The sequence below is a fragment of the Canis aureus genome, chromosome X, assembly GCF_053574225.1.
Source record: "Canis aureus isolate CA01 chromosome X, VMU_Caureus_v.1.0, whole genome shotgun sequence".
NCBI classification, from domain to species: domain Eukaryota; kingdom Metazoa; phylum Chordata; class Mammalia; order Carnivora; family Canidae; genus Canis; species Canis aureus.
In genome coordinates, this window is record NC_135649.1 from 93,116,044 (window position 1) to 93,142,015 (window position 25,972).

Below are 25,972 nucleotides of genomic sequence, written 5' to 3' on the forward strand. Positions count from 1 at the left end.
CTGGGGCCCAAAAGCTGCATGTTTAAGTACAGCTCCTTATGCATTCCAGAAGCAGATAGTCATGTGGCCACACTTTGAAAGAAAACATGCATCCTACTTACTGGACAAGTATGGGGAGATGGGGAGGTTGGAAGCATGGTGAGCTTCTGGGTATTTAAAGCAGTGAGGATTTCCAAGGGATAGATGTCTTCTTTTATTTTGGAGAGTAACACTATTTCTTTATAAGAACAGAAGAGATTTTTGATTGTATTCTGGTTTTTATATTCTTTGTTATAAAATCAATGATTTTCAAAGCCATTTTGTCTCAGATGAGAACACTGTACTAAACTATTAAGAACATCAAGAAAAGACTTAGAAAATGGCCCTCTGGGGCATCTGGGTGGCTCAGTGGTTGAGCAACTGCCTTTGGCTCAGGGTATGATCTCAGGGTCCTGGGATTGAGTCTCGAGCTCCCCGCAGGGAGCCCTGCCTCTCCCTCTACCTATGTCTCTGCCTCTCTCTTTCTCTCTCTCTCTCTATCATGAATAAATTAATAAAATCTTTTTTAAAAATAAAAATAATAAAAAGTAAATATCAGATAAATATTCATATACATTAAATTCTGGGTTTTTAAAAATAAATAAATAAAATCTTAAAAAAGAAAAGAAAAGGGCCCCTCTGCAAAATGTCCTGTCTCAAAATTCTTATCAATTTTTAAACATCACTCCTTCAGGAAATGAAACTGTTCTATCTCATAGCATAGTTAATAGTAGTTAATAATTAATATGATTACTACTTAATATTTATTAAGTACTTACTATATGCCAGGCTCTGTGCTAAGTATTTTTCACACAATACCTCACTTCATGTTCAGAAAATCACTGTAAATTACACGCTACTATGTTTCTCATTTTAGAGGTGGAGAAACTGAGACAGTTTGGTTAAAAAACTTGCCAAAGTCCCAGTGAAAGTTTGTGTTGCTAACTAAGATACCTAAGCAATGTCTGCCGTCTTCAGCTTTGTCTTTATGAACTCTAGATGTTTAATGAATCATTGCATTCAGTGGATAAAAGCAGCAAGAGCTGGAATAGGATAGGGTAAAGAGTTGGAATAGGATAAGAAGAACAAGAGCTGAGTCAAATAAATGATTTACACATCCCCAAGGAAATCAAGTTCAGGAATGATCATTTACCCTTACAAAATTCTATGTTACCACTAAAAATAGATTTCACTATGGCTAAAAATAAAACCTAGACATTTAGATGGTGTAAGGAGCCAAGAGAAAGATACGAAGGGGTAATTCATTACCAACACCATGTTTCTTATAATATTTGAATTGAAAGTATAGAAAGACAATGCTATGATAAATAAGCCCATTTAATTACAAATCCAGTAGCCTATTTGTGACTGTAATGTCTTACCAGTCTACAAGTAGAAATAGCTCCCTGCTGAAGTGATCTTAAGTTTCCTTAATTGTCATGTTTGAATAGTAAGAATCACTGTGCTATTATTAACTTCCATGAAATCAATAAAATTTAACAAAAAGAACTTGGAGAATTTATCAAGTTCATTTTGTGTCTCACAAATGAGTTTTATTTTCTGTGGTTTTCCCATTATCCTGTAAAACACTATTAGTGTTTCCTTCTTTTTTTTATTTTAAAGATTTTATTTATTTATTCATGATAGACATAGAGAGAGAAAGGCAGAGACACAAGCAGGCTCCACGCAGGGAGCCCGATGCGGGACTCAATCCCGGGACTCCAGGATCGTGCCCTGGGCCAAAGGCAGGCGCCAAACCGCTGAGCCACCCAGGGGTCCCGAGTGTTTTCTTCTAATACCTAAATGCTTTGGTTTTTATAGTTATTTGATCCATTTGTAACTTAACCATACATATGAAATGAGGAAGAAATGTATCCAATGTTGCTGATTTTCTATATGGGACTAATTATACAAAACCACTTATTTAAAAGTTCCCTGACTTGAAATGCTGCCTTCATGGCATGTCTATACATATTTTACTTTTTTTTCTGAATTCCCTAGATTTCTTTGGTCTTTCTTTCTCTTCACTTGTACATGCCACATTGTTGTAATTACACATGTGTTATTTTCTAGTGGGACTAACTGCCTCCTCCTCCAGCTCATTTTTAAAAAGAATTTTTCCACGTATGGAATGAAGGGTTCTTTAGCTCCAGGGGTGGCAAATAGTTATTTTATTTTATTTTATTTTATTTTATTTTATTTTATTTTATTTTATTATTTTATTTATTTTTAAATAGTACTTTTAATGGAATCACCCTACATTTATACTTTTGGGGTAACTGACATTTTTGTCTATTCATGATCTATCCAAGAGCAAGCATTGGCCTTTATTTTATATTTTTCATCTGGGCATTGTATTAGGTGCTTCTAGGTTCTTGGAGTTGCTTTTCTGCCAGTTTCAGTTTTCAGTCTTGCTAGAGGTTTGTTTCAGCATCTTCACATGTATTTAGCAGGAAGCTGAGAGGAACCACATCAATTTTTTCTTCCTTCTGACAAGGAAATCCAGTTAGTATGATGATTACTATACTTCTTAGGTTGATAAACATATTCTAAACTCAAACATTTTCTGAGCTTGCTTCTTTCTGTTTTCTCCCATTTCCATATGGTAACCACACAAACAAACTTACTTTTTTCTATTACAGTTATCATTCTTCAGGTTCAAAACCCTAATAAGCATGGGGGGATATGCACATTTTATTTTACATAATTAATTTTGTGGATTTATATATTTTATGAGAGGTATATATTATTTACAGAATTTTTGAAACCTTGATAATACTTCATGCTTAGTATCTGAGAAATGTTACAAAGTGTGATATTACTGTTTTGCCTTTGAAATCTCCTATGGCCTTGTTGCACTTAGCATTCAAATTTTATTCAGTATATTTTAAAACTGCTACTTTGATTGCTCTTTTGATTAAAGGTGTTAGAAATATTTATGGACTGATCTCTCATTTGAAATACAGAAATTGTACAATGCTTTAATGGCTATGAGGTTTCCTTCCTTCTTAGAAGAAAATCTTCTCAAGAGAGTAGCATAATCCTCATTTTAGAAATGAAAGTATTTCATTCTAGGAGATTCATTTTTAATCACTTTAGTGATATGACATTACTGCTTTCCACAGCATAAGTTCTAATATTTAGCATGGCAGTAGGAATGACCCATGTCAGGTAATCAAAGAGATACTAAGAAACATATTAGCACCCTAAGTCATGCTATTATTTTGGTTATCACGGTTTATTTTAAATAAGAGTACAAGTTTTATTTTTTTATTTTTTAAAAGATTTTATTTGTTTATTTATTCATGAGAGACACACACAGAGAGAAGTAGAGACACAGGCAGAGGAAGAAGCAGGCTCCATGCAGGGAGCCCGATGTGGGACTTGATCCCAGATCCTGGGATCACCCCCTGAGCTACCCAGGCGTCCCAAGAGTACAAGTTTAAATTTTAATTTAATTTAATTTTTTAAAGGGTTTTTGGAGAAATCTTTTTTTTTTTTTAACATTTTATTGATTTATTCATGAGAGACACACACACAGAAAGAGAGAGAGAGAGAGGCAGAGACACAGGCAGGGGGAGAAGCAGGCTCCATGCAGGGAGCCTGACATGGGACTCGATTCCGGGTCTCCAGGATCATGCCCGGGGCTGAAGGCAGTGCTAAACCGCTGAGCCACCCGGGCTGCCCTAAATTTTAATTTTAAATAAGAGTATAAGATGAACATGACTTGTCATCAACCATTTCAAACATGAAATCTATGCACTTTCTACTTGGATGCTTTATAGTTTCAATAACCTATTTCAAAAGTCTTTAAGTTATAACTAAAAAATGGAACAGAATTGTTAATGTGGTAGTTTGGAGAAGAGTCCTTTCATTGGTTCCTGTGGAGATGCTATGGGCTGAATTATGTGTGCCATTGGTCTCCAGCCACTGACAGGATGAAGCCCTGATCTCCTGTATCCCAAAATGTGACTATATTTGGAGTTAGGGCCTTTATAGAAGTGGTTAAGTTAAAATAAGACTGTCAGGGTGGGCCTTTGTCCAATATGATGGGTGTCCTTATAAAAAGAAGAAATTCAGACACACAGACACACACCTGGAATGTGCAAACCCTGAAGGAAAGACCATATGAAGATACAGTGAAAAGGCAACCATTTAAAACCCAAGGAGTAATGCCTTGGAAGAAAACAAACCCCCCAATTCCTTGATCTTGGACTTCCAGCTTGTAGAACTGTGATAAAATAAATTCATTTTGTTTAAGTAATTTTTAATAGCCAGTCTAGTGTTTAGTTATTACAGCCCTAGCAAACTAATCCATGAAATTATATTTTCTTATGTTAGAGGCTGAAGTATGGGATGCCATTGAATTTGCTTACAGAAATTCTACTTCCAGATTCTCATAACATAGAGCAGATAAAGAAAGTTGACTCGGATTGCTGTTTGGCTGCTATGATCATGGAAAAACTAGGGATGAAGCATTTTTCCCTTTCTACTTGTATCTCATCAACTGAATAGAGGCATCTAATGAATAGCAAAAAGGACATATCAGAGATTGTGTTTTCTTCGTCAAGGATTAGAGACTGTTGCTGCTTTGCGTTGTCTATCTTTTGAAGAGCTAGCTAATGCTTGAGATTTAACGAAGAAGTTGTTCAAGGAAGACACTACCAAGGGGACTAGTGTAGAAAAAGTAAGCAGTAAGTGGAAGGTCATATTTACTAAAACAGGTAACTGGGGCAAAGACACATATCCATGCTTCTTAGAAAAAAAATGTTCAGTTTGGGATATATAATGCTTTAAAAGTAGATTTTGGAGTTATTCAACACAAATATGGTTGCTGAGGTAAATTTTACACCAGGAGCTAAGCAACTGTAAGGTGAAGTTTTGTGTTCGCTTTTTAAGTCTAAGAATTCATTAGCAAAAATAAAAACAAAGTAACACTTAAAATATTGATTTTAATGTAAACACTTCATTGTTGACTCAAAATGAGTGAAAAAGCCTCCTGACCAGATGCACAATGAATGAGAGTTTTCCATGATTAAAGGCCATCAAATACATGCTGCATAAGCACTGACAGTGATGAGAGAATGGTTTTGGACTTTGAGTGCTGGAATAGAATATTTTCATGTTCCTTCCAGTCCTAATATTCTATGATAACATTTTTCCTCATAAATAGAAAAGATAAATAAGATTGAAAAATTAATTTCAGGGAATTGAATATTTTCTTGGAAAAGTAGCTAATTTTATTTTCAATTAAAACTATCCACAGAAAATTCTAAGATAAAATAAATGTCTACTACTACAACTAATATACTTTACTGATCAATTACCATGTCCTCCCTGCTCCTGCATCATACTGTGTGTGTGTGTGCATGTGCGCATGCAAGTGTATGTGTATGTATGTGCATGTAAGATCTCTCTCTTTACTACAGGAATACTCTATGATATAGTGTAGAGCATGAGCTTTAGAAGTTTCAATGTTTGCTCTGTTATTTGCTAGCATTGGGAAAGTTATTTAAATTTCTAAGTGAGATTTTCCTCCTATGAAAAAAGCTAATGTAATATACATATCAGTGTTTTGCTATGGAAAGGTACTATTCCAATTCCATTCATATAATCCCATTTTGTACAGTATACATTATTTCTACACTGTTTTATACTTTCATTTATTCATTCAGAAAATATTATATGTCATGCACTATAATAAGCGCTGGGGATAAAATGGTGGAAAAAAATGTATCCCCCGCTTTCCTGAGTCATGCATTCCAGAATGTGTCAGGGGGTGAGGGTAGGAGTCAAACAATAATAAAATGTATTTGTATGTATGGTATAAATAAAACAATAAAGGGTTAGAGAGTTATGTGGATGTAAAGATAGAGTGGTCCAGGAAGGCCTCTCTGATGAGGTGTCATTTGCCTAGAGCAACTAAGGAAGTTTGAGAAGCCTTGTAGACATCCATGGTGGGGACTATGGAGATAGCAAGTGGCTATATGAACTGTATTTAAGGAGAGATTGAAGGGGGACATCTGGGTGCTTCAGTGGTTGAGTGTCTGCTTTCAGCTCAGGGCATGATCCCATCCGGGATCGAGTTCCACATCGGGCTCCCTGCAAGGAGCCTGCTTCTCCCTCTACCTATATCTCTGCCTCTCTCTCTCTGTGTGTCTCATGAATAAATAACTAAAATCTTAAAAAAAAAAAAAAAAAAAAAAGGAGAGGTTGAAGCTGGAGTTATCAGTTTAGAAGTTCTTAGAACTTCATGTGTGACTGAATGGGGAGACCTTATCAGGAATGAGTGTGGCTAGAAATGAAGAGAAGACTGAGCCTTGGGCCTCTAGGAAGTCACAGGACGGGAACAGGGGGCAAACGTGCAAAAGAGAATGAAGAGGACTTACTAGAGAGAGAGAAGGAGAATCAAGAGAGAATTAAGTCCTGGAAACCAGGACTCCAAAAGAGAACTTTTCTGATATAATGGGAGGGAATGCAAGACACAGGGATGAAAATAAAATTAGGCTGGTTGGTATAATGGAAGAACAATTAGACTCTGATTTCACCCTATATTTTCAATGAAACAGGAAGTATATCAGATGTGAGAAGAGGAAATGCTGCATGTCAGTAGTAGTTACCAAGTTTCAATTCACTGTAGGAAATTTTATTATAAGCATATTTTACTACAGGAAAACCATGTCTCACCAAAAGTTCATCATTTAAAATTTCTCTACTTTCCTTTCTCTCCATCCATCCAAATATCAACCATTCTACCTGCTTTAAAGGCCTATAATGCCTGAGCAGATATTAGTCTTCTCTCTTCTCTCTGTCAGAATATTCACCTATATTTCTGCAACTAAGAAAATTGCATGAAATGCCCCCCCCCCCAAAATGGCACTGCACCTTGGGCTCCATTTTACAAGCCTAGACCTTACATAAACTATTTAAATAAGTTCAATTTCTGTTTTCTGAGTAGAAATATTCTAGTGATGTTAGTGGTCTAAATTTCAGGTTTACAGACTTTTCTAAAGGGCAGGCATCCAGACATCTTTGCATAAGCAAAGCTGTAGCTTTGTCTTTTACAATAAAATCAGTAGCTTCACTGACTAGCTAAGAAATCCACCTGCTTTATGCTATAAATCGTAATTACAAATCTATGTGATTGGAACCTGTGCTTATTTGTGTGGAAAATTGGTCATTTGACATAATAGGAAGAGAAATTTTATTAAAAATGTGAAGTCATGCTCAGCTGCAGACATAATTTAATAAACATTCATGACAATTATCTGGAGATCTGGGCATGCTTTACGTTAGGCAGCAGCATGCACAGTAAATGTCACTAAACACTGAGCTCTTTTTTTTTTTTTAAAGATTTTATTTATTTTATTTTTACAGAAAGGGAGGACATGCGATTGGGAGGAGGGGCAGAGGGAAAGGGAGAGAAAATCTCGAGCAGGATCCATGCTGAGTGCAGAGCTGGATGTGGGGCTCAATCCCACCACCCCAAAATCATGAACTAGCCCAAATCAAGAGTCAGATGCCTAACTGGCTGAGCCACCAGGAGCCCCTAAACACTGAGCTCTTAAGGACATTCTCCAATTCATAAATAGCAACATTTAGTTTCAAAAACATATTACTTTTCAAATAACATTTTATTGTTGATTGTCAAACTACATGATATATGTTAACTAAATCAACATGAGACACAGCAATTATCTCTCATAAAGAGTAAGCCAATATACTCTTTTTTTTTTTTTTTTTAATGTATGATAGTCACAGAGAGAGACAGAGAGAGGCAGAGACACAGGCAGAGGGAGAAGCAGGCTCCATGCACCGGAAGCCCGAGGTGGGATTCAATCCCGGGTCTCCAGGATCGCGCCCTGGGCCAAAGGCAGGCGCTAAACCGCTGCACCACCCAGGGATCCCCCAATATACTCTTAATAAATGGTAATGCTAGGGCAGCCCAGGTGGCTCAGTGGTTTAGCGCTGCCTTCAGCCCAGGGCGTGATCCTGGAGTCCCGGGATCGAGTCCTGGGATCGAGTCCCACATCGGGCTCCCTGTGTGGAGCCTGCTTATCCCTCCGCCTATGTCTCTGCCTCTCTCTCTCGGTGTCTCTCATGAATAAATAAATAAAATCTTAAAAAAAAATGCTAATGCTAGAACTCTGCTTATTTAGCTCTGATTATTAGCAGTCATATAAACATAAAAGATGAATGGTTTATCTTTTAAACAATAGATACTTGGATACCAAGCAGTGTAGATCTATATCCTTTGGATTATTCTCTTATATCACTCATATAAGATACAAAAATATTTAAAATAATTATAAATATACAGTTTTAGGATATAAAAGAGAGATCCCATGTATCCTTTACCCAGTTATATCCCACAGTAACATCTTGTAAAACTATAAAACAATATAAAAACCAGAATATTTCAGGGCTCCTGGGTGGCTCAGTTGGTTAAGCATCTGACTCTTGATTTCAGCTCAGGTCATGACATCAAGGTTGTGGCATCAAGCCTTGCATTGGATTCAGCAGGGAGTGTGCTTGAGATTCTCTCTCCCTCTCCCTCTGCCCCTTCCCACTGCATGTTCACTTGAGCTCTCTCTCGCTCTCTAAAATAAATAAATAAATCTTTTTATAAAGGAGAAAAATAGGAAATAAACCCCACAATATTTATATTGATATAGTCAAGATACAGAAAAGCCTCATCACCACAAGGATCCCTCTGTTGACCTTTTTTTTTTTCTCTGTTGACCTTTTAAAGACACCCCTACTCGATCCCCTGTTCCAACCCTGAATCATTATAACCACTAATCCATTCTCCATTTCTGTAAATTTGTCAAATCAAGAATATTAAATAAATGGAATCATATCATAAGTAAATTTTTGAAACTGGCCTTTTCACTCAGCTTTAAATCCCTGGACACTTGATCAAGTTGTGTTTATCAATGCTTCATTCCTTTATATTGCTGTCCTTCATGTTATCAATGGGCCAGTTTGTTTAACCATTCACCCACTGAAGGGCAACTGGGTTGTTTGCAGATTTAGGCTATGATGAATAAATCTGCCATGAACATTCATGCACATGTTTTTATGCAGAAATAAATTTTCATTTCTCTGTGATAAATTCTCAGGAGTGCAACTGTTGGGTGATAAGGTAGCCACATGTCTGCTTTTACAAAAAAACTCCCAGTTTCCCAGGATGGTTGTACCCCTTAACATGTCCACCAGCAGTATATGAGCAATCCAGTTTCTCTACATCTTTCCCAACACTTCATGTAGTTAGGATTTTTTAGTTTAACCATTCCAATGTGTTTGTAGTAAAATCTCATTGTGGTTTTATTTTGCATTTCCCTAAAGACTAATGATCCTGAACACCTTTTCATGTGCTTATTAGCCCTCAGTATATTCTCTTTGGTGAAATACTTGCTTATGTTCTTTGATCATATTCTACTTTAACTGTATTTTTGTGAGTTTTTAGTACTTTTTATGTGTTCTAGATACTAACTCTTTATCTCATGTTTTGCAAATATCTTCTCCCACTCTGTACTTTCCCATTTCATCATCTTCTCATGGGCTTTTACAGAGAAAAATATTTTAGTTTGATGATGTGCAATTTATTAATTTTTCCTCTTACAGAATTTGCTATTAGTGAAACATAAGAACTATTTGCTTAGCAGTGTGCTGAGTTAAATTTGCATAAGGTGTGAGTACCTTTTTTAAAAATGATTTTATTTATTTATTTTAGAGAGAGATAGTGTGCAAGTGCCAGGGGGAGGGGCAGAGGGAGAGGAAGAGAGAGAATCCCAAGCAGACCCTGTGCTGAGTGCAGAGCCCAACTTGGGGCTCCATCCCAGGACCCTGAGATCATGACCTGAGCTGAAACCAAGAGTCAGATGTTTAACTCATTGAGCTGCTCAGCCACCCCAAGGTGTGAGCATCTTGACAGGAATTGCATCAAACCTATGGATTGATTTGGATAGAACTGTTATCTTTACTATATTGAGTTTTACAACCATGAATACAGCATATCTCTCCATTCATTTATTTGTGATTTGATTTTGTCATATCAGTATATAAGTCCTATACACATTTTGTTAGATTTATTTCTAAGTATTTCATTTATTTGGAGAGACTATAAATGGTATTATGTTTCTAATCTCAGTCTCTACATTTTCACAGGTAGTATATATAAAGATATAAATATGATTTGTGTTACTGTAGGCTTGCTGAACTCAATACTTCTACCAACTTTTTTTTTTAAGATCCCTTGGGATTTTCTGATAGATCATTAATGATATGAAAATAGGAACAGTTGATTTCTCCCGTTGCATTCTATTTGCCTTTTGCTTCCTTTGCTTGCCATTTTGTACTGGCTAGGACTTTCAACAGTATATTAAATAAGTGATGAGAATGGCATCCTTGGGTTACTGCCTATTTTAGAAAGAAAGTACTCAATGTTTCATAATCGAATCCCACATTAGCTGTAGTTTTATCAAGTCAGCTCTTTATCAGGTTGAGGAAATTCCTTTTATTCCTGGGTTGTAAAGAGTTTTCTAAGAAATGGATATTGGACTTATTCTAATGCTTTTTTTATATTAACTGACATGTGAATTTTTTCCCCTTAATCTTTTTAACAAGGTGGATTACATAATGGAATTTCAAATACCAAACCAGCCTTTACTTCTGGAATAAACCCCATTTGGTTGTGGATGTATTTTTTTTTTTATATAGTGATGGATTCAATTTACTGACATTTTGTTTAACAGTATTAGTCTGTAGTTTGTCTTTATTGTGGTTTTCTGGGTTTTGTGTCATGGTAATGTTGGCCACAGAATAGGTTAAACAGTGTTCCTTCCTCTTCTTTTTTTGGAAGAGTTTGAGAAGGATTAATGTTAATTCTTTAAATATCTGATAGAATTTGCCATTGAGGCCAACTGGGCCTGAAAATTTCTTTTTGGAACTTTCTCAATTATGAATTCAATTTCTTTAATAGTTACAGGACTATTCATATTATCTGTTTCATCGTTGCTGAATTCTGGTAGTTTGGAATTTCCTAGAAATGGATCATTTTTTCCTAAGTTGTTGGATTTACGTGTTTAGAGTTGCCTGCAATACTGCTTTATTTCTTTAATATCTTAGGGTTATCTGTAGTGATATTGTCATGAGTTACTTGAACATATTTTAGGATTCAAACTGATTTATAGTGTTTTGGGGTATATTCACATAATTTTCTTAGTTGTTTTAAATGGTAATTCAATATACATATACAACCTATTGTTGTCCACAGGCATCAATATTTAGCTACTTTGAATGAAGCGTATATACTTTACATTTTAAAATGCACCCAGGATTTGTTTTAATCACATCTGGTAACACATGCAGACATAGAAATGACTGTCATGAAGAAGTTTTTGTACTCGCCTCTACCTAGAAACAGAAGGCATGCCATGCCATGCAGGGCTATATGGAGAAGTACCAGAGTCAGTCATGAGGTGGAGGAACAGGCAAGAGTCTTTATTGTGGTTTTCATAAGAAGGAATGAGCAAGATATGGTAAACAGGCTAAGCAGGTTTAAGATTGGCTAGTTTGAATAATTTCAGTAGGTTTTGGAATGAAAGGGTTCCCAGCCTGGGGGTGATAGAGGTAGAACATTGGTCTAGAATGTAAAAGCCTTACAGAAAGGTGTGGGAGGCGGGGGCTCTAAATTTGTTAGTTTGCATATAAAAGGTGATCACAAATGAGTCATTTACTATCTCTAGGAATTAGCTAACCCTGGGAGAGGCAGTTCCCAACAAGATTCCAGATACCAGAGCATCAAAAATATAGAAAATAGGAAAATATAATCAATATATCTTATTTCTATTTAGATCAGTTTATGTACTCCATATTTCATATATAATTATCTTAAGATTTTTCTCTCCTTCTAGATAGATACATAGTGATATATAGATAAATAGACTCCATAGCACAAAGTGTTGTAATTTTTGTTTCAATCAGCAAATATAATTTAAGGAATTCAATAGAAGTAAGAGAGTTTACTAATATTTTACTCATTTTGATATTCTTCACTTTCTGAAGTTCTAATTCTCCTTATGTTAACCATTTCCTATGTGTTTAGAGAATATTCTTCAGTCATTTTTTAAGGGCTGGTTTGCTTGTAACAAATTGTCTTTCTTTTCCCTCATCTAAGAATGTTTATTTTTCCTTTATTCATGAAGGATATATTCTCAGGATATAAAATTTACAGTTCACAGTTCTTCCTTTTCAGTACTTAGAATTTAAGTATTACTTTCTTCTTGCCTCTATGGTTTTAGATGAGAAATCTTTTGTCATTTGAATTGCTCTTTCCCTGTAAGTAATGCACTTTCCCTTTGGCTGCTTTCAAGGTTTGTTTCTTTGTCTTTTGTTTACTGAAGTTTATTTTATTTATTTATTTTTAAATATTTTATTTATTTATTTATTCATTCATGAGAGACACACAGAGAGAGAGAGAGGCAGAGACACAGGCAAAGGGAGAAGCAGGCTCCATGCAGGGAGCCCGACGTGGGACTCCATCCTGGGTCTCCAGGATCACACCCTGGGCTGAAGGCGCCTCTAAACTGCTGAGCCACCGGGGCTGCCCAGTTTACTGAAGTTTAATTATTGTGTCTTACCATGGATTCCATTTGCTTTAAACTATTTGGAATTTACTAGCTTCTTGAATCTCTAGGTTTATGTATTTCATCACAAGTTTTCAGATATTTATATCTTTGAATTATGTTTTAGTCACAGACTCTCCTCTCCCTTGGGGGCTCTGATATGACTATTATTTCTTTAATTATTTTCCTACAGGTCCCTGAACTGCATTTTTTTTCAGTTTGTCTTTTCTCTGTTGTTTAGTCTGTGATGATTCTATTGATTTGTCCTCACACTCACTGATTCTATTCTCCATCATCTCCAGTCTTTTTTTGATCACATCCAGTGAAATATCTATTTAACTTAATGTATTTTATCAGTACCAGGACTTCAATTTGATTCTTTAATTTACTTTTTTCCCTTCAGCTTCTCTGTGTCTTCATTTGTTTAATGAGAATTCAAAATTATTTGTTTAAGTAGAATGTGGGGCATTGACTTACATTGTCTCATTGCAGAAGGGTGGGGTGGGGTGGGGGGGTCTTTTCCCTGATGAGCTTAAGAGAAATGACCAAGAGAAGAGATGGGAAGAAGCAGAGTGCCAACTAATTTTACCTGTCACCACTTCATTCCACTTCATTGATGCTAGGTGCAGTTGGAGGCTCAGTTCTCCACTGTTCCTGGCTCACATGTTGAGAGAAGGAAAAGAGAATGCCAACTACCTTGCCTCACATCACTTTATTTTACCTTGTTGATGCTTGTTAGGTGTGTAGACCGTGGTCCCCACTAGATCTCACTGACTCCAGAGAATGGGATGGAATAGGAGCGGCTACTGGCCCTGCTTTATACCCTACTGGATCTTACTGACACCAGTAAAGGGAAGAAAAGTGAACTGCTTACTAGCCCAACTTGCACCAATTTGCTTAGTCCCATTGACGACATGCATAGAAGTGACTAGATCGTCCAGACACCAGCTCTTTAAGTCTCATTATGCCTGGGTGAGGACAAGCTCTCAGCTTACAACAACACTGTTGACACCTTCTTGGTGGGGTACTTTGAGCTCCACCTGCTTCTGCCAGGGAAGAAATAGAAGATAAGCTCCCCTCTTGGCTCCACCAACACTATTGTGGCAAGGGACCTGGAGCACTGCCTACTTCAGCTGGCAGAATGATAGATGAGTTTTCCTGCTTGGCCTCATCAACACCACAGACAGGCCAGGGGAAGGGAATCAGAGTGTGCTGCTTGTAAGGCATGAGGGTGAGAGGGTGCAAAATCAATTACCTGTTTGGCCCTACTGAGGCTATCGAGATGGGGGACATGTGATTTTTCCATTGATGTTTGGCTAGAGTAGGGTAGGAAGAAAAGGACTATGCTGTCTTGGCAAAGCCAGAAATCCAATAAATAGGAGTATTTAAAAATATTTTGGCAAATATGAATTGTTTCCAATATTTATAGACAACCCAAGACAGATCTTTCATTTCTATATTATGATTCTCTTAGTTCTATAATTTCTTTTGGAATGAAAAAAATGTTGTTAAACATTAAAATGTAAAAATCAAGGAACATAAAAAATTAGAAATATTTAATGCAACTATCAATAACAATAGTTATTCAAAATATAAATATATTTCAAAATGGTGATGAGGATTTTTCTAATTACAGGGAAACAGTATCTTCTCAGGGGAGAGTCAGGTTTCAAGAAGGTACAGGAAACATTCCTATTAGTTGACTTGGAGATAGAGGCTATCTTCCCTATGGCAAATCGTGGATTCTAGAGAATTGTGTGGTAAAGTCTTAGAGTTTGGAAAGGAGAGAAAGTTGTGATAAAAGAGTGGATGTACTGATGAGCATTGGGTGATGTGTAGAAGTGCTGAATCACCATATTATACATCTGATAAGAAAAGACTATACGTTGACTAATGGGAATTTAAATAAAAGTTTAAAAGAAGTGGATGCATTGCCCTTGAGGATATGAATGCTGAGAATGAGGGGTGACACAGAGGAACTGGTATTCATTTGGTAACAGATATAAAGAGGGATAACTGTATAATTACATACTTTAACATGGAAGAAAGATAAATAGTGATGGTAAGATCTCACACTCCCACTACTTTTGGGGATGAGACTTTGGAGGTGGGAAAGATTGATAACTTAGTAAATATACATTATATATAAGGATTTGCCAATGGTTTGAAAATAATCCACCAATTATTCAACACTCTCTGACTCCTAAATATATGCATATATTTTGCTATATATGAGCTTAGCGGTCTCAAAACTCAGCCCTCACAAGTAACAAACACAATTGAACCCTTGAGCAATGTGGGGGTTAGGAGTGCTAATTCCCCTGCAAAGCCAAAAATCTGCATAAAGACTTAACTACTAAGAGCCTACTGTTGACTGGAAGCCTTATTGATAACATAAACAGTTGATGAACACACATTTTTATGTTATATGTATTATATACTGTATTCTTACAATAAAGAAGCTGGAGAAAAGAAAGTGTTATTAAGGAAATCATAAAGAAGACAAAATACATTTAAAATATTGTACTGTAAAAAAAATCCCGTGTATAAGTGGACCTGAGCAGTTCAAATCCATGTTGCTCAAGGGTCAGCTGTAATATTAAATATGGAGAGTTGGCTAATGTACTCAGGAATTGAGTGCTTATCTGCAAGATAAGTGTCTTACCATTTACCTTTTATCTCATCAGTTTTCTTCCTGATAGAAGTTGTGATAAGATCACAGTACCATTTACATAAGATAATAAAATGAATAACATGTAATGATGACTTCTGTTTCTATCAAGGACTCAGGGATTCCAATATATGCCCAGTTGCACAGGAAAAAAAATCTATTATAGCTACCAGAAGTCAGGAAGAATAAAAGTGGCAAAAGGTAATGAGTGCTTGTGCCTAGTCAAAATAGAGAAATCCTAGAATGAATGTTTTCATAAAATGCATTTATCATATTCTTTTTTATGAGATAACTAAAAAATATATAAATCTAATCCTTTCTGTAAGATTAAATTTTGACCTGCCCACAGAACTGGTGACAGTAGAGAGTTTCAATTGTGTATTTATTTCCCACTCATGGAGCCCACGACAACTTATATGCATTTGATCTTACTTTTAGACTTAAATATACATAGGATTGTCAGCTAAATGAAGAAGAAGAAAAAAATGATAACAACTTCAGTTCAGGTGTAATTGGATTTTTGACATATCAGATAGAGCTCTGATTCCATTTGACAGATGCATATTGATTTTCATTTTAAACTCTTCTGATCCAACATACATACATATTTCTGGATTTTTTTTCCTTGAAATTAAATAAAGGTTTGAAGTGATTGAAAATTTTAATTAACCTCACTGACTGGATGTAATACTTATCCTGGAATTGGAGTCTGATAGTATATATTTTTCATATAAAAACAATAAAAACATATAATATTTGTATAGCATAAAGCAAAAATTTTGTTTTTTAGAATGTATCAAACAGGTCATAAGACATAGCTTAGAATATGTTCTCACTAATCAGAATCTAAGAATTAAAAAAGTAAAAAGTTTATACAATTGCATTAAGCTTCTCAAAAGTGACCCAAATGTGCTAAAGCTGTCACCACTTTTACTATCTCTCAACACTTTCTTTACAGCTTCCATCTCTTGAGGCTCTTGTACAGAAGCTAATGCCTTTTATGTTTTTTCATACCGGATTCTGTGCCAGTGACCTTCAGTATTTTTGCCCTGATTTCTTCTCTCTTGTATACAAGTGGATAAATACTCAATTTTAAGCATGTTTTATTATGTTTCTCCCAAGACAGGCACTTGAGCCTTGATCCCAACATAATAAAAACATTATTAGACCAATAAAACTTGAAAGAGCATATTCCATTTTACAAAACGCAATTTTACTCTCAAACTCACATCTTATTTGATTCCAAAGTACTCAAAAAGTATATAATTTGTATCTGAGCACTTTTATTCCAAATTTTTCTTTCTTATGTCTTTTCTAGCACCTAAGAAAAAAAGCATTCCATTTTATTAAGAAAGAGAAAACATTGTAAACTTAGCATCAAAATTAAAATAACTATTCTAAAAGGAAACAAACCTGTATAGATCTGTTTTTGTTAATGTCATTAACATAGAATGACAGAATCTTTGAGTTCTAATTTAATGGTCTTCATTTATAACCTCCCAGTGAATGTAGGAATATATTCTAAGAAGTATTCAGAGGATGGCCCCACAACAACCACTTAAACTCATCATCTGATGAGGAATTCCTATATCTTAAGGTACACAGCTCCTTTATGAAATAAAATTGGAAGGTTTTCATTGTTCTAGGCCCTGGTTCCACTGCTTACAGCTACTAGTGTCTGTTTGAAGTTCTGCTATTAGCAGCCATACAGAAAATTAAACTCCATCTTCCACATTTAGAGAAGCCACTTTTCCATGCTCACTATAATTTATTACCTCAAGCACTAGACATAGTTCTATATATTTGTCATGTCTTGCTAGTTATTTAAATCTAAGGATTTAAGATTTGACTGTCTGACTGTCTTCGCTAAGTCCTTCAAGAGGCAAATCCAAGGGGACTCTAGGCTTTGGCCTAGGTCATGGTCTCATGGATCATGAGATGGAGCCCCACATTGGGTTCTGTGCTCAGTGGGGAGTCGGCTTGGGGATTCGCTCTCTGCTCCTTCCCCAAACCCAAACCAATAAGGTCAGCTATGTGTTACATTTCCACCTATGATGAATGATTTCCTGGAACTCCAAATACTGTCCTTGAATTCCTATCTCCATGGGCTACCAGCCCATTGGGACACCACCATTTCTACCTAAATTACAACATGTTGACCATTGCCTTACTCATAATGTAAGATCTTCCAAATTTCTGATTTCACTCTTTCCTAATATAACTATGTGTGGTTTCTTCAGCATCAATGGAAATCCAATCAGTATGTCTCATTGGACATTTTGGTTATAAGTGGAGTTGTCTAGTCATTTATCAGATATTTACCAGCCATTTCTTAAGATATGACAAAAGACCCTTCATACTCAATATCCACAAAAAGAAGTATTTTATTTTCCAGTATCTTAATATTTAGCATGTTTAATTGACCCAAATTATCCAGGTGTGATATAATTAGTGCAAAGCAATTTGGACCAATTACATATGTTCTTACACCTGCAAAAAGCTATTTTGCTATTATGGCTCAAATTTACTTTAAATTTTTAGATAATCTGACTACAAACTATGTTGTCAAAAATTAAATAAGACAAAACCAAAAATGTGCTCCCAAGCTGCACACCACCATATTCAGTTTATGTTACTGATGCTTTGTACCCCCGTGTCAAACATTCTATCATTTCCTTAAAACTCTGTCTTGAAGACTTAAGCCAAATATTACAGAATACAGAGATTAAATATCCATTTAAGCATTCTAGCATATTGGCTTTCTCTTCCTGCTTTTTGTGATACATCAATTTGCTGAATATTCTCTGGTTTTACATAAATCATTGATGGTATGAACTCAGATAAGACTCCATTAGCTATTTATTATAGCCATCTCTGCAGGCTAATTCATTCATGTTGTCCCTTCACTAAGGGCTTTTCTAACCAGTCTCTTCAAAATTGCACCTTCAACACCATGACTTACCTTATCCTCCTCCCCTACCAATTTTCATTCCCCATCCTATGATTATTGTTTATCTTTTCCTACTAGCATGTAAAGCCACTAAGACAGAGATATTTGCCTGCTTAGCTCCCTGCTGCATCTACAGACTTTAGAACAGGATCTTAGCATATTGTAGTTCTCAATAAATATTAGTGTGTGAATGAGTTGAGCAAGGAACTGTTTTAGTTGCTGGAAATACCACATGAAATTAGAGAAAATATCATTTGTGCTGTGGAACTTAATAGAAAGTGGGGGAAAAGAAGAGGAATAAATAAGTAGATAACTACACAATAGGTTTTAAGTTAGTTATTTAGGAAGAGAGAATTGGTTGTGGTTGTTTTCAGGGAAAATTTCTCTAAAGAGGTGACACTGAGTAGAGGCATTTAAAGGTAAACAAGAAGTTAGGGTAACGGTATTTCCAGAAGGGGAAGCAACCTAAACGCTTAAATAGGAATTGACTCAGGGGGCACCTGGGTGGCTCAGTGGTTGAGTGTCTGCCTTCAGCTCAGGTCATGATCCCAGGGTCCTGGGATTGAGTCCCACATTGGGCTCGCCGCAGGGAGCTTACTTCTCCCTCTGCCTATGGCTCTGCCTCTCTTTCTGTGTCTCTCATGAATGAATAAATACAAAATCGAAAAAAAAAAAAAAGAAAGGAATTGACTCAGGATGAGTCCGCAGCAGGTCAGTGAAGGGGGTGGGGGAGATTAGAGAATGTGAGATCAGGGGAAAAAAAAAAAAAAGCAAATGATGGACAAATGATGTGGTGCCTTTCTGACCTCACCTCCTAAAACTGAATGTATAACACAGGGAGGTTTTTAAAAAGCATATTGATATGATCCAGTTTATGTTTTACAACAGATCACTCTGTCTTCTGCATGGAGATCAGAATTTAGGGTGCAAGAGGGAAATAAAGGAAGCAATTATAGCAGTTCAGGTGGTGTAGACTAGGGTAAAAGTGGCAGAGGTTGTAAAAAGGGGCCAAGAAATAAGATATACATTTATGGCTTTCTGATCAGTGTTCACTGATGGGCTGGGAATTTCCACTGAGAACAAAAAAGAAATCCAGTATGACTTCTAGGTGTTTGGCAAGATGAACTAGATAAATAATGGTGCCTTTAAGTGAGATGGAGAGACCTTTGAGGAATAAATTAGCATGAGAGTGAGGGAGGGGACAGGTATATCAAGAGTAATATTTAGTAAGAGATACCTACTAGATACCCACGTGAAAAAGGAAATAAGCAGTTGAAACTCAAGAGAAACTCAAGAGATATAAATGAGGAGTTCGTGATGAATAGACAGGATCCACAAGCCTGAAATAAATGGCCAGGAAGATAATAAACCTGGAAAAGAGACAGGACTGAACCTCAAGTCAAGCCAATATTTTGAGTCCTGAGAGCAGATAAAAGACAGAAAAGATGACTCACAAGGGCTAAACAATGACATAGGAGGAAAACCAAAAGTCAAGTTAATATAGCATTTCAAGAAGAAAAAAGTCAACTATGTCAAAATGCTACTGAGAGATAAAGATAAGGACATAGCATTGAATGGTAGATTCTGCAACATGAAAGTTATGATCTCCCTGACAAAAGTAATTTCAGTTGAGTTGTCAAGATTAAATTCTCACTGAAGTGAATAGGAGAATTGATAATAGAGATAGTGAGGATAGACAACTTTTTCAAAGAATTTTTTTAAAAAAGATTTTATCCATTTATTTATGAGAGACACACACACACACACACAGAGGCAGAGATACAGGCGGAGGGAGAAGCAGGCTCCATACAGGGAGCCCAATGTGGGACTTGATCCCAGGACCCCAGGATCACGCTGAAGACACACTTAGCCGCTGAGCCACCCAGGTGTCCCTCTAAGAATTTTTCTTCAAAGAAAAAGAGAGAAGTGGGTTGGGGGCTACTGGGGCCATCAGATCAAGGTGTTAATATATATTGATATTATCCTGGTATATATATATATATTTTTTTTTTTTTCCACCTTCATTGATCCTAAGCATGACTTGATTTGACCAACAGAATGTGGGTGTAGGTGATAGTATCCAAGTTGAGGTCTTAGAACTCACTTGTGCTCTTGTTCTTCTTCCAGACACAATAAGAAGAACATATTCTAGGTTATGTCCCTTAATAAATAAACATGTAGAGCAGTCCTGAAACTGATAACAAAATCTAAATAAGAGCTACCCAGCTAATCAAAAGATCCACAGGCAAGAAAAATGAACATTTCTGGTTATAAAACATTGAGATTATGAGGTTGTTATGCAGTATTAATGAAGCAATCACTGACTAATTCACCATAGTTGTGCGTTTACTTGGTGAATAGAAGAAGGAAGATAAACAAGGGAGATGAAAGCATAAGGAAGGGAGTGACTATAGTGACAGAGTAAATGACTATTTATCAGAAGTCTTGGATATAAATGTTCAAAATACTAGAATACATATGTTTGTATCCCAAAGATCTCATGATGGAATTTGTCCAATGCCTTGTAGAAAATGAAGAACATAATTATTACATCTTTTCTGAGATTTGAGAGTTTAGCAAAATATAGACAGTCTCTTATGATAGTGCAAAAGTACAGTGGAAATTGTACTTTGAATTTTGATATTTTCCTAGGGTAGTAATATGCTGTATGATACTCTCTTATCATGCTGGGCAGTGGCAGTGAGTCAACCATGAGGGTAGACAACCAATACACTCACAACTATTCTGTTTTATCAGTTTCACTACAGTATTCAACAAATTCCATGAGATATTCTACAACTTATTATAAAATAGGCTTTGTCTTAGATGATTTTGTCCAACTGTAAATGTTCTGAGCAGGTTAATGTAGACTAGGCTGTGCTTTGACGTTTGGTAGACTAGGTGTAGCAAATGCATTTTCAACTTATGATATTTTCAACTTACAATGGCTCTATTGGGACATAATCCCATCGTACATCAAGGAAGATCTGTAAGACTAGGTTAAAGTGTTAGAACTTGCTCTTAACATAAACTAACTGGCTAGCATTGGAATCCTCCTTGTTCTACTTTTTGTACAGTAGCAATCAAAACTCAGTTTATCTTCACATTACCATCCTAAATTTACCTTACACAAAGAAAGACTCACACAGTCTTACAGAAATTATAAAACATGCTATGGATTTTTATTTTTTATTTTTTATTTTTTTTAAATTTTTTTTTTAATTTTTATTTATTTATGATAGTCACAGAGACAGAGAGAGAGAGAGAGAGAGAGAGAGGCAGAGACACAGGCAGAGGGAGAAGCAGGCTCCATGCACCGGGAGCCCGATGTGGGATTCGATCTGGGGTCTCCAGGATCGCGCCCTGGGCCAAAGGCAGGCGCCAAACCGCTGCGCCACCCAGGGATCCCTGCTATGGATTTTTAATAATAAAATTCAAAAATAGTTGGTGTTTGGAATAATTCCAGAGATAATATTTTCTAACAGGCTTTAAAAATAACCTTTTATATGAAAATGTAGAATTATCAAAACTAAGAAAGTAACATTGGTACAATATGATGAACTAACCTATATACTTTATTCAGATATTAACTATTCTATTATGTCATTTTATATCATTTGATCCAAGCCAAGATTCTGCATTGTATCTAGATGGCATGTCCCTTGAATATCCTTCAATCTGTGACATAGCTTTTCCTTGTCTTTTATGCTCTTTTATGATACTTTTAAAGTGCACTGGTCGGGACGCCTGGGCGGCTCAATGGTTGAACATCTGCCTTTAGCTCAGATCCTGATCCCAGGGTTCTGGGATCAAGTACTGCATTGGGGTCCCCGCAGCAAGTCTGTTTCTCCCTCTGTCTATGTCTCTGCCTCTCTCTCTGTGTTTCTCATGAATAAATGAATAAAATCTTAAAAAAATAAAGTGTACTGGTAAGGTTTTTTATAGAATGCCCTTCAGTTTGAATTTGTCTGATGTTTTCTTCTTTTTTTTTTAATTTTTATTTATTTATGATAGTCACAGAGAGAGAGAGAGAGAGGCAGAGACACAGGCAGAGGGAGAAGCAGGCTCCATGCACCGGGAGCCTGATGTGGGATTCGATCCCGGGTCTCCAGGATCGCGCCCTGGGCCAAAGGCAGGGGCCAAACCGCTGTGCCACCCAGGGATCCCTGTCTGATGTTTTCTTATTAGATTGAGGATATACATTTTGGGGAATGATATCAGAGAGATGATTTCTTTTTCTCTGTGTTTAATTATCAGGGGATATATAATGATATATTTTAGTATTGGCCATGTTAATCTTTATTTGGTTAAGGTGGTGTCTGCCGGGTGCTCCAATGTAAGTTAGTATTTTCTCTTAGTATTTAATATACACCTTGTGGAAATAATTTGAGATTATGCAAATATTCCTTCTCTTTGAACTTTCATCATCTAATTTGATGACCTATCAGCAGAACTTGCTTGTATCAATTATGTGTTTAGTATTTCTTCAGACCCCAAAACATTCAGTTGACTATATTTGCTTGGGTCTAAATCTAGGTTTTCCCTCCTGTTCATTTGATCTTCATGCTCATCTTTAGTCAGGACAAATTGTCTGTATGTCTGTTTAATCAGTACAAAATAATGTACATTTTAGGTACAAGCATACCTCATTTTATTGTGCTTCACTTTATTAAGTTTCTCAGGTAACTTTTTTTTTTTTTTAAGTTGAAGGTTTGTGGCAACCCTGCATCAAGCAAGTCTATTGGCACCATTCTTCTAACAGCATTTGCTTACTTTGTGTCTCTGTGTCACAGTTTGGCAATTGTACATTTCAAACTTTTTCAGTATTGTTATTTTTGTTATGGTGATGTTTGATCAGTGATTCTGACTCACTTAAAGTTCAAATGATGGTTAGCATTTTTTAGTGATAAAGTATTTTTAATTAAGGTATGCACATTGTTTTTTAGAGATAATGCTATCATATACTTAATAGACCACAGTATAGTATAAACATAACTTCTATATGTACTAGGAAACCAAAACATTCATTTGACTCATTTTACTGCAATATTCACTTTACTGCAGGGGTTTGGAGCTGAACCCGCAGTATCTCCAAAGTATGCCTGTACATCTTAAAATCTGTTAGTAAAAGCCTTCCAATTTCATTCTTTCTTATTTGTTTTGAAAATTCTACTTTTTTGTCTTTTCGTATATATTTTAGAATCAGCTTATCAATATCTACAAAAATTGCCTAATGAGAAATGGATTGGAAATGCACTGGATCTATATATCAAATTGGAGAGCATTGACATTTTAACAATATTATGTCTTCGGTCGATGAACATGATGCATCTCTATTTATTTAGGTTTATTTGATTTCTTCCATCAGTGTTTTTCTATTATTTGATACACAGATACTGTACATATTTTGTTAGATATTTACCTACGAACTGTAGGTTTTTTTTATCCTTGTTGTAAATGACATTTTTAACATCACACTTGAATTGTCTGTTGCTAGTATACAGAAATGCAACTGGGTTTTGTACACTGACTTGAAGAAGTCTTTTTTTTTTATTTTTATTTATTTATTTATTTATTTATTTATTTATTTATTTATTTATGATAGTCACAGAGAGAGAGAGAGAGAGAAGAAGCCTTTAATTCTACACTGTAAAGAGTATTTTTGGGTTATAGAGTTATGATCGACAGTACTTTTTTCCTTGCATCTTTATAGACGTCACTCTGTTACCACCTAGTTTGCACGGTTTATAAAGAGAAGTCTTTATTCTTTTGTATGTAATGTGTCTTTTAAAAAAATCTGGCTACTTGGGGTGTCTGGGTGGCTCAGCCATTGAGCGTCTGACTCTTGATCTCAGCTCAGATCTTGATCTTGGGGTTGTGAATTTAAGCTCCATGTTGGGCCCATGCTGGGTATAGAGTCTACTTTTAAAAATAAATAAAAATAGGGGGGAGGAGCAAGATGGCGGAAGAGTAGGGTCCCCAAGTCACCTGTCCCCACCAAATTACCTAGAAAACCTTCCAATCATCCTGAAAATCTATGAATTCGGCCTGAGAATGAAAGAGAGACCAGCTGGAATGCAACAGTGAGAAGAGTTCGCGCTTCTATCAAGGTAGGAAGACGGGGGAAAAGAAGTAAAGAAACAAAGGCCTCCAAGGGGGAGGGGCCCCGCGAGGAGCCGGGCTGAGGCCGGGGCGAGTGTCCCCAGGACAGGAGAGCCCCGTCCCGGAGAAGCAGGAGCTGCACCGACCTTCCCGGGCGGAAAGGGGCTCGTGGGGAGGTGGAGCAGGACCCAGGAGGGCGGGGATGCCCTCGGGCTCCCGGGGACAGTAACAGCAACTGCGCGCCCAGGAGAGTGCCCCGAGCTCCCTAAGGGCTGCAGCGCGCACGGCGGGACCCGGCGGGACCCGGAGCAGCTGAAGGGGCTCGGGCGGCGGCTCCGCGGAGGGGGCTGCGCGGCCCCGGGAGCAGCTCGGAGGGGCTCGGGCAGAGGAAGAGGCTCCGTGCGGAGGGGCCTGCGCGGTTCCAGGAGCAGCTCGGAGGGGCTCGGGCGGCGGCTCCGCGGAGGGGGCTGCGCGGCCCCGGGAGCAGCTCGGAGGGGCTCGGGCAGAGGAAGAGGCTCCGTGCGGAGGGGCCTGCGCGGTTCCAGGAGCAGCTCGGAGGGGCTCGGGCGGCAGCTCCGCGGAGGGGGCTGAGGCCCGGGAGCGTGAATCCACCAGCGCAGGCGCCGGGACACAGCCCAGGATCCGGCCTCCCCCGGGACAGGCAGAGGCCGGGAGGGCCCAGGACAGCAAGGACGCTCCTGCCCCAGCTGAGCACATCAGCGGCCCCGCCCGGGAGCCTCCAGGCCCTGCAGACGGAGTTCCTGCCGGAGCTGAATCCAGGTTTCCAGAGCTGCCCCGCCACTGGGGCTGTTCCTCCTGCGGCCTCACGGGGTAAACAACCCCCACTGAGCCCTGCACCAGGCAGGGGCACAGCAGCTCCCCCAACTGCTAACACCTGAAAATCAGCACAACAGGCCCCTCCCCCAGAACACCAGCTAGACGGACAACTTCCAGGAGAAGCCAAGGGACTTAAAGTACACAGAATCAGAAGATACTCCCCGGTGGTTCTTTTTTTTTTTTGTTTTGTTTTGTTTTGCTTTTTGATTTGTTTCCTTCCCCCACCCCCCTTTTTTTTCTCCTTTCTTTTTCTTTCTCTTTTTCTTCTCTCTCTTTTTTTTTTTCGTTTTTTTCTTCCCTTTTTTTCTCTCTTTCTCTTTTCTTTCCTTCTTTCTTTCCTCTCTTTTTCTCTTATTCCCAATACAACTTGCTTTTGGCCACTCTGCACTGAGCAAAATGACTAGAAGGAAAACCTCACCTCAAAAGAAAGAATCAGAAACAGTCCTCTCTCCCACAGAGTTACAAAATCTGGATTACAATTCAACGTCAGAAAGCCAATTCAGAAGCACTATTATACAGCTACTGGTGGCTCTAGAAAAAAGTATAAAGGACTCAAGAGACTTCATGACTGCAGAATTTAGAGCTAATCAGGCAGAAATTAAAAATCAATTGAATGAGATGCAATCCAAACTAGAAGTCCTAACGACAAGGGTTAACGAGGTGGAAGAACGAGTGAGTGACCTAGAAGACAAGTTGATAGCAAAGAGGGAAACTGAGGAAAAAAGAGACAAACAATTAAAAGACCATGAAGATAGATTAAGGGAA

General features: G+C 37.3%; 1 protein-coding gene across 3 annotated transcripts in view; it reads right to left on the reverse strand.

Annotated features, from left to right (window-relative positions):
- CFAP47 (cilia and flagella associated protein 47) overlaps window positions 1–25,972 on the reverse strand; it is a 513,403-nt gene that overhangs the window by 66,121 nt on the left and 421,310 nt on the right. The gene's annotated exons all lie outside the window — the stretch shown is intronic.